Genomic DNA, 9,358 nt, shown 5'->3' on the forward strand with positions numbered 1-9,358 from the left:
GTTCGGCCCTCTGTGCCTTGATAACTGTCTTTTAGTTGAGTTTGGCTGGCATCATCTCACTTCAGAGAGTCATTCTGCTGAGGCCTCCGCTCACTTGAGCTTCAGCTAGAAAGTGACATCAAGTGTTCGGCCGTCTCTCATTTTTGCGGAGCCATTCTGCTGAGGCCACCATTCACTTGAGCTTAAGTTAAACAGTGACATCAAGTGTTCGGCCCTTGGTATGGCCGCCTTGGTAAACTGTCTTTGAAATTGAGCATGGTTGGTCTTCACTCATTATAGAGAGTAATTCTGCTGGGGCCAGACAGTTAGACAGTGACATCAGGTGTTCGGCCCTCTTTAAGGCCACCTTGATAAGCTGTCTTTAGAGTTGAGTGTGTTTGGCCTCCTTTCGCTATAGAATCATTCTGCTGAGGCCTCCGTTCACCTGAGCTTCAGTTAAACAGTGACATCAAGGGTTCCTCCAGGAGGCTGCCTTCATCGACTGTTCTTCAGGCTGAGTTTGGCAGGTTTCCTCTCACTCTTGAGAGTCATTCAACTGAGGCCTCTGCTCACCTGAGCTATAGTTAGGCAATGACATTAAAAGTTCAGCCCTCTGGGAGGGCACCTTGATAAACTTCCTTTTAAAAAATTAGTGTGTTTGGCCTCCTCTCGCTATAGAGAGTCATTCTGCTGAGACCTCCGCTCACCCGAGCCCCAGTTAGCCAGTGATATCAAGTTTTGGTCCTCTGTGAGGCCGCCTTGGTAAACTGTCTCTAAGGTGGAGTAGGGCTGGCCTCCTGGCTCCCCTGGGGGTCCTCAGGGGTTGAACCAGATCCCCCTAGTATAGTGACAAGGCGAGAGAACTCACTTTTCTCTTTGTCTGTATTCCCTAAGGGACTGGCATTACCAGACCTTGAGCTCTGCCTTAGGGAAGGCACTGTTTTCTCACCCTGGTAAGGGTTCTTCCTTGCATAGGGCATGGGCCTAGGATGTGGCCTTAGGGAATAGTGTTACTGACAGCCTCGTGTTTGACCTGAGTGAAGGATTGGTCTCCGGCATCTTAGTCCGTTGAGCTTTCTTTTTGCTTGTCATAGCTATTTAGACAATTATTCCCTCAGCATGGTTCAGCATGTCAATAATATTCCCTCAGCTTGTCAATAATAATTGAACCCAGAAAGATTGCCAGACTTCCACCTTACAAGGATTCCAGAAGCTAAAAGGGAAGCCATCCAGGAAGAGGTAAATAGAAATGCTGGACTTATGAGTTATAGAGGAGTCCCAAAGTGTGTGGTCAAGCCCCATTGTCATAGTTCCGAAACCAGATGGGAGCTCAGGATTCTGAAACGATTCCAAAAAACTGAATGAGATTTTCCAGTTCGACACTTACCTTAATCTCCTCAGGTGTGAATTACAGCATTATTTATGAAGATTCACACCTCCCTGCATATAGCCTGTCTGAACAAAAAGTGCCTTAAAACTTTAAAATTAATACATTATTTTATGTGTCCGAGTAAGCAGAATGATTTTTACATCATTGTGAAGCAAAAAACCCTAGACTAAAATACACAGTTCCCAAAAGTCTTGTGAAAAAATATTTAGTTCCCTTTCGTGGGAACTGTCGACGCTGCGTATAACGTCATTGAAGCACTCATGTATCTAACCAATCACGTAGCGAGACGTCAGAGGCGGGTGACGTCACGGACCAGGAAACTATAAAGCATACCCGGATGCAGAGATTGCTAGCTTCTGTTGTCTTCAGCAAGCACTCTATGTTATCTTGTGTGTCTTATTTGGTGTTGTTTGTCTACCATCTGCTATTTAGAAAGACAAGATCTCTTCGTCTGAGGACAAGAGTTTCAGTTGCACAACACAATATATATATAAGACACGAAAATCGCGGAGAAACAGTAACATTTTGTTAAGTGTGTTCATCCCTGTGACAGATTTTTAACACCTGGGGATACACACGAAATGTGTGTTGTTTGTCTGGGGGTTGAGCACGCACAGGCAGCTCTCGAGGGGGCTGTCTGTGTGCACTGCGATAAGCTCACCCTCATAGTATTAAGATCACGCCGGGCACTCTTTAGAGAGGGATAGAGAGGGTGCCTTGGCTGGTGTTCCCCACGGATCGGGTCCCGCTGCTGCCGAGGCACAGCGCAGACTTCATTCGTGGGGTTCACAAATGGAGCTGGCAGAGGGGTTTGAGACGGGCCCAGCCTTATCTCAGCCCTCACCTGCCAGATCCAGTGTCTCTCCTCTGGTGGTGGAAGCACGCGCTATGGTTTCTTCCCCCCGGAGAGAGACACCGGCGCTTCACCATATGCCCAGCATATGAGGAGCTCTTGGAGGTGGTGACCAGGGCTGTGGATAAGTTAAAGATCAATTGGCCAGTAGAGAAGGCAGAAACGAAACCAAAGAGTAAACTTGATGAACGGTTTCTCCCTGCCCGGTCACTACCCCAGCGTCGGGGTTTGCCTTTCTTCCCCGATCTCAACACCGAGGTGTGGAGATCGTGGAGAAGGCCAGTCCAATATAGAGTTTTCAGTCCCCAGACTTTGATCTACAGCAATATAATGGGGCTGAAACAGCACGGCTATAGGGCGATGCCTCGGGTAGAAGAGACGCTCGCGAGCTATCTCTCGCCCGAGTCTGCATCGTCCCTAAAAACCCAGACGCTGCCCACTAAGCCCCTAAAGACAACATCGGGCTTGGTGGGCAAGGCTTATGCGGCAGCGGGTCAGGCAGCAGCATGTCTACACACAATGTCACTGCTGCAAGCATATCAAGCCGACCTGCTGGGGGAGATTGATGAAAGCGGGGAGGCCACATTCGAGTGCATCCAGGAACTTAGAAAAGCTACAGACCTGGCTCTCCGTGCCACCAAAGAGACGGCCAAATCAGTAGGCCGTTCTATGGCAGCCTTGGTGGCCACGGAGACGCGCCGCTGTCTCCTGCGGGCCTGTTTGGCGACGCTGTAACATCAGTTGTCGACAGGTTCCAGGAGACCAAGAAACAATCTGCGGCGTTCCAGAGGTTCCTCCCCCGCCGTTCAAAAATTCCCCCCGAGGCTGCTGAGCAGGAGCAGCCTCGGCCGTCCACGAGCTCCTCCGCGCACCACATTGCGCAACAAAAGATCAGTGTGGCCACCCGTACTCCCCCGCAGAAAACCTGGGGATCGGGCGGTCTACACAGCAGAAGCCTTCGAGGGGTAAAATGGACCTGCGGGCTGTTATTATCGCCAAGAAGGCTTCAAAGCGGTCCTGACATCTGTGGGTCAGGACCCATGAGGGCGGCCCCCTCCGGAGGGAGCCTGGTGTTAGGATATCTGGCACCCGCTTCCCTTCGGCGCCCTGAGGGGACCGTTATGCTAACCCTGCCACCCAGTGTGCGTCAGGGCGCAGCGGTCTCCACCAACCCTCCGAGGAGGGCCGGTCACCACTTGATTCGGCTGTCTTCTGCCGGTGCGCCGCTTCAGAGAGTCGAATCAAGTGCTCAAAAAACACCAGAGGCCAGTCTTGAGAGACTGGTTCCCTTAGTAGATTTTATGGCAGAATGGAAACTTCTACCGAATATATCGAAATGGGTGCTGCTCATCATAGAAAAGGGTTACAGAATTCAGTTCGGGTCTCGCCCGCCCAGGCACAACGGGGTTCTTCCGACAGTGGTGACCCCCGAGCAGTCTCTGGTGATGGAACAAGAGGTTATGACACTTTTGCAAAAAGGAGCTATAGAAAGGGTTCCTCTTCCCAGCAAGCTGTCAGGCTTTTACAGCCGCTACTTCATTGTTCCAAAGAGGGATGGGGGACTACGTCCTATCATAGATTTACGCATGCTAAATCGCTCTATACAAAAGCTAAAATTCAAGATGCTTACACTCAAACAGATTATCCCACAGATCAGGTCCGAGGACTGGTTTGTGGCGATAGACCTGAAAGATGCGTACTTTCACGTGTCCATCCATCCTTCTCACAGGAAGTTCCTCAGGTTTGCTTTCGGGGGCGAAGCTTACCAATACAGGGTTCTTTCGTTCGGCCTGTCATTATCACCCCGCACATTCACGAAGTGTGTGGATGCAGCTCTGGCTCCACTGAGACTCCAGGGCATCCGCATACTGAATTATATCGACGATTGGTTAATTCTAGCTCAATCAGAGCAACTAGCAGTTCAGCATCGAGATGCTGTTCTGTCCCACATGAAAAGGCTTGGGCTGAGGCTCAATACCAGAAAGAGTGTGCTAGTTCCGGCTCAGACTACCACTTATCTAGGTGTAGTCTGGGACTCCACCACAATGAGGGCACATCTGTCCCCTGCTCGTGTGAGTTCCATTCTCGCAGCCGTGAAAGGGGTGAAATTAGGCCAGTCACTCACTGTAAAACAGTTCCAGAAACTGTTGGGTCTGATGGCAGCTGCGTCCAACGTGATACCTTTTGGCCTTCTGCACATGAGACCCTTACAGTGGTGGCTCAGGACCAGGGGGTTTTCTCAGAGGGGAAATCCTTTTCGCATGATCAAAGTCACTCGGCGATGCCTTCGTGCTCTGGCCATGTGGAAAAATCCCTGGTCCCTGTCCCAGGGACCTGTGCTGGGGACTTCTGGTCGTCGTGTAATGCTTACGACAGATGCTTCCCTCACGAGCTGGGGGGCGATCATGAGTGGTCGCTCAGCTCAGGGTTTATGGGAGGACCATCAGCTCTCCTGGCACATAAATCGGCTGGAGATGATGGCGGTGTTTCTAGCATTGAAACACTTCCTCCCAGACCTGAGAGACCACCATGTGTTGGTCCGCACGGACAACATGTCAGTGGTCTCATACATAAACCATCAGGGGGGTCTGCGGTCTCGCCAACTATATTACTTGGCCTGTCGGATCCTCCTATGGTCCCTAGGGAAGCTGCTCTCGTTGAGGGCAGCTTACATCCTGGGGTATCAAAACGTGGGAGCAGACGCCCTGTCGAGGCAGGGGCCGAGGCCCGGGGAGTGGAGACTCCACCCAGAAGTGGTGGATCTCATATGGAAAAATTTCGGTCAAGCGGAAGTCGACCTATTTGCTTTGGGAGAGTCAACCCAGTGTCCACTCTGGTACTCCCTAACACATCCAGCACCTCTGGGTCTGGATGCCATGGTGCAGACGTGGCCGAGGCTACGTCTGTACGCATTTCCCCCGTTCGCTCTGCTCCCGGGAGTTCTGGAGAAAGTACGCCAGGAGGGGGCCAGCCTAATACTGGTAGCCCCGTTCTGGCCAACCAGGATATGGTTTTCGGACTTAGTGTCCCTATTAGACGGCTCCCCAATGGAGCTTCCCCTCAGACAGGATCTCCTGTTGCAAGCGGGCGGCACGATAATACACCCTCGCCCAGAACTGTGGAAGCTATGGGCCTGGCCTCTGAGGGGGCCAGGTTCATAGACGCTGGTCTCCCAACTGAGGTTGTGGAGACCATCCTTAATTCCAGAGCTCCCTCCACGAGGAAGCTGTATTCCTATAAATGGAATTTATTTTCTACTTGGTGTAGACGAAATAATACGGACCCTGTCCACTCTTCTATAAGCTTCGTGCTAAGATTCCTCCAAGAAAAGTTCTCGGAGGGCCTATCTCCTTCAACCTTGAAGGTTTATGTTGCGGCTATCTCAGCCTATCATGCTCCTCTTGAGGGGGATTCCTCGGTAGGACGAGACCCCCTCGTTACACGCTTCCTCCGTGGTACACTGAGGTTGAGGCCTCCAGTGCGCACAAGGGTTCCGGCCTGGGACCTGGCTGTGGTACTGGAAGGGTTAGCCGAGGCTCCCTTCGAACCATTAGAGGAGGTTCCAGAAAAGTTCCTCACTCTGAAAACTGTTTTCTTATTTGCTATCACTTCTCTGAAGAGGATAGGAGACTTACAAGCACTTTCAGTTGCTCCATCTTACCTGGAATTTGCCCCAGGAATGGTGAAGGCATTCCTTCATGCTAGACCTGGCTATGTGCTGAAGGTCCCCACCAATGTCCCAGGTCCCATTGTGCTCCAGGCCTTCTATCCTCCTCCCTTCGAGACTTCGGATCAGGAAAAACTGAATCTGCTCTGCCCAGTGAGGGCTTTGGATGCGTATGTCCACAGAGCTGCCCTGTGGCGAAAGTCAGATCAATTATTTGTCTGTTATGGGTCCCCTAAGAAAGGGGGCCTAGCATCTAAGCAGAGGATGAGCAAGTGGGTGGTCGAGGCCATCTCACTTGCATATGAAGCGGCTGGACAGCCTTCTCCATTGAATGTCCGCGCCCATTCTACCAGGGGTATGGCGGCATCAAAGGCTTTGATGTCTGGTATTTCCATTAATGATATCTGTGATGCAGCTGGATGGTCATGCCAGCACACATTTATCAGGTTTTATAACCTTGATGTTGGCTCCACTCCGGGGTCTTCTATTCTGTCAAGCTAACATTGGCAAGTACTTGAAGCTACGGCACAGTTGGGATTGCGTTCCCAATGCGTTATACGCAGCGTCGACAGTTCCCACGAAAGGGAACGTCTCAGGTTACAGATGTAACTCTGGTTCCCTGAGTAGGGAACAAGACGCTGCGTCTCCTGCCGTACCCCCAGCATACTTGCGAGTGCTTGCTTCAGACTTATCTCAGAAGCTAGTGATCTCTGCATCCGGGTATGCTTTATAGTTTCCTGGTCCGTGACGTCACCCGCCTCTGACGTCTCGCTACGCGATTGGTTAGATACATGAGTGCTTCAATGACGTTATCACGCAGAAGGTTCCCAATGTGTTATACGCAGCGTCTCGTTCCCTACTCAGGAAACCAGGGTTACATCTGTAACCTGAGATGTTTCTCTTTTGAGGCCTTATTTCAGTGACTCAGTTTTTTTTTTTTTTTTTTTTTCAAAAACCATGCATATACGTAATTATCTCAAACATACAAACATGTGCATACTTGTTGTTAACATATTATTGTAGCCTAGTTTCTGCTGAATACAGTGTAATGAGACTTGTCATTAATATGTTTATAAGCAACTGAAAAAAGCACAAATGTCAGGGCATGTCAAAACTACTCCAGGGCCCCAAATTAGCCTCAGTCCCCAGAGGATTAATGATGTCATGCAGGTGGTGGAGTAATAACTTATCTTAATGAATCAGTTTGAGATCTAATTAATGCTAGATTTTTTTTTTTTTTTTTTTTTGTTATAAATTACAGACATTGCATCTGAGGAGTAGGTCTCATTTTCTCAGTTATATTGCTTTATTTCTGGATTCAATCATAGGCTCGTTCCTACGCAGTACTAGAACACGCGCGCACATGCGCACTTTTAAAAAATGTCTCTTTAAATCTCTTGACAAAATAAAAGACGTAAATGACATTTGTATATATTTGAAATAAAAGATATAGATTGCACTGAATGTCAGCTTGCTTATTTTGGTCAAGGTAAGGATTTATTAAGTCCACATGTCATAAAAACAAGAAACATTCATCCCTGGCCACAAAAGCAGCCCCCCTAACCAAACTGGGGTGCATTTCCCAAAAGCATTGTTAGCCAACTATGGTCGCAAGTTTTGTTGTTATCAGCGTAGTTCAACGAGTCAGTGATTCCTGAAGCCATAGTTCCAAAGAACATTTGCAAACAGCATCGCAATGTTGTGTGTTTGGAACGACAGCTCTCAAGCTGTGTTTAGAAGCATAGTTCGGTAGTAATCAACTAGCCCAAGGAAGGTCCTCATCTGTTTCTTAGTTTGTGGCTGGGGCCAGTTGAGTATGGACATTTCCGCTCCCAACTGTGTACCCCAGATATTTGGCCTCTTCCTGGGCCATTGAACACTTGCTTGGGTTTGCAGTTAGAGCCACTGCCTGTAATGCCTGTAAGACAGCCTCTAGATGGTGAAGATGTTCCTCCCAACTCCTACTGTGGCATATTGCATACTGTAACGACTCAGAAGAGTATTGATCCATTTGCAGTTTATTCAACAACAAGGGCAATACAGGAATCATAAACCAAGTAACAGGCAGAGGGTCGAGGCAGGCGGCAGACAGGGTAAACTGGAACAGGCAAAGAGGTCGAGGCAGGCCACATTGTTTGAAAGCCATGATAGCTCATTTCGAAAGGAGAGCCATGATAGCTCATGTGCGTGACGATCAGCTATCGGCTATATTATGTGAAGGGCCTAAATAATACTGCCGTGTCGCCACAGTCAACCATTTGCCGGTTGTTTATTTGCGAAGGGAGCAGCAAGGCAGCCAAATTAATGTCCTTTCCAATCTCAATTTTTGTGAGACAGAAGCAACAGCAGGAGGAACAAAATGCCTAAAAAATACTTGCTCTGGTAAGGCTGTGGAAAGGTTATAATATGCCGTGGATGGTGGAGCGGGAGCATCTTGAGAAGAAATCTGATGCATGAATGGAGCTGAGGCTGGTGTGGTAGAAGACGTGGAAGGAGCCGTAGAGGGACCAGAAAATGAATGAACTTGGAATGAACTTGATGGTGTCGTAGGCAGGGATATTCCAGGTGTGAGGGTAGAAAAAGCAGACTCGAAAACTCCTAGTCTAGTTTCGAAGCCTTCAATGGTGTCAGAAACAGGGTTGCCAAAACCCGCCCAATTGCTCCTCAAAACTAGCCCAAAACTAGCCCAATCGCGTTTCAGGGGGGTCCCACGGTAAAAATCACTTTCCGGGGGGTAAAAAACGCGTTTTTGACGGGGCTCTCCTGGTAAAATTCACATTCCAGGGGCAAAATATCATGTTATTTTGAGTCGATTCAACCCGCGAAAAACAACCCACGGCAACAGTGTAAAAGTAGCCCAATTCCGTGGGAAAACTGCGCAACACTGGTCAGAAAGTCCTATGACTGCTTTGATTAGATTGGCATTGGGACGTTCTGCTTCGAGGCTCGGGGAAGGTGGTGGAGTTGGTGCAGAAGATTTATATCTTTTAGCCTGTCGGGTGGTGAAGATGACTTGGCAGTCCGCGTCTCACTGGTATGTTTAGGTTGGGCTGATGTCGTCGGGACAGCCGGACTGACATTGGTAGATGAAGTAGGAGGGTTACCCAGGGTGTTGAAAGCCAAGAAAAGATCTTTGCATGAAATCTCACTGTTGATCGGAATGCCAACAGCCTCTAATGCAGCCACGAGATTCCCGCGTTTGAATGCGGGAGCTTTGGCGCATGGCCGGAGGAGTAGGCAGAGCAGGATCTTCGTCTGAATCAGTGATTTCAAAGTCAACAAGTGCTTTTTGCGACACGGTGAGCTGCAAGCGGAACGTCAGCCACGACACGTACGAGCAGCAGATAGTAGAGTAAGACTGAGTTTTTATATAAGGTGTCGTGCTGTGATTGACTATAGATCTAATTATTTAACAATGAATGACATGGCATTAGAGTCTTTCTGGTAAAACCTACGCTGGAGCTTTTCT

Source organism: Ctenopharyngodon idella, chromosome 24 (genome assembly GCF_019924925.1).
Source record: "Ctenopharyngodon idella isolate HZGC_01 chromosome 24, HZGC01, whole genome shotgun sequence".
NCBI classification, from domain to species: Eukaryota; Metazoa; Chordata; class Actinopteri; order Cypriniformes; family Xenocyprididae; genus Ctenopharyngodon; species Ctenopharyngodon idella.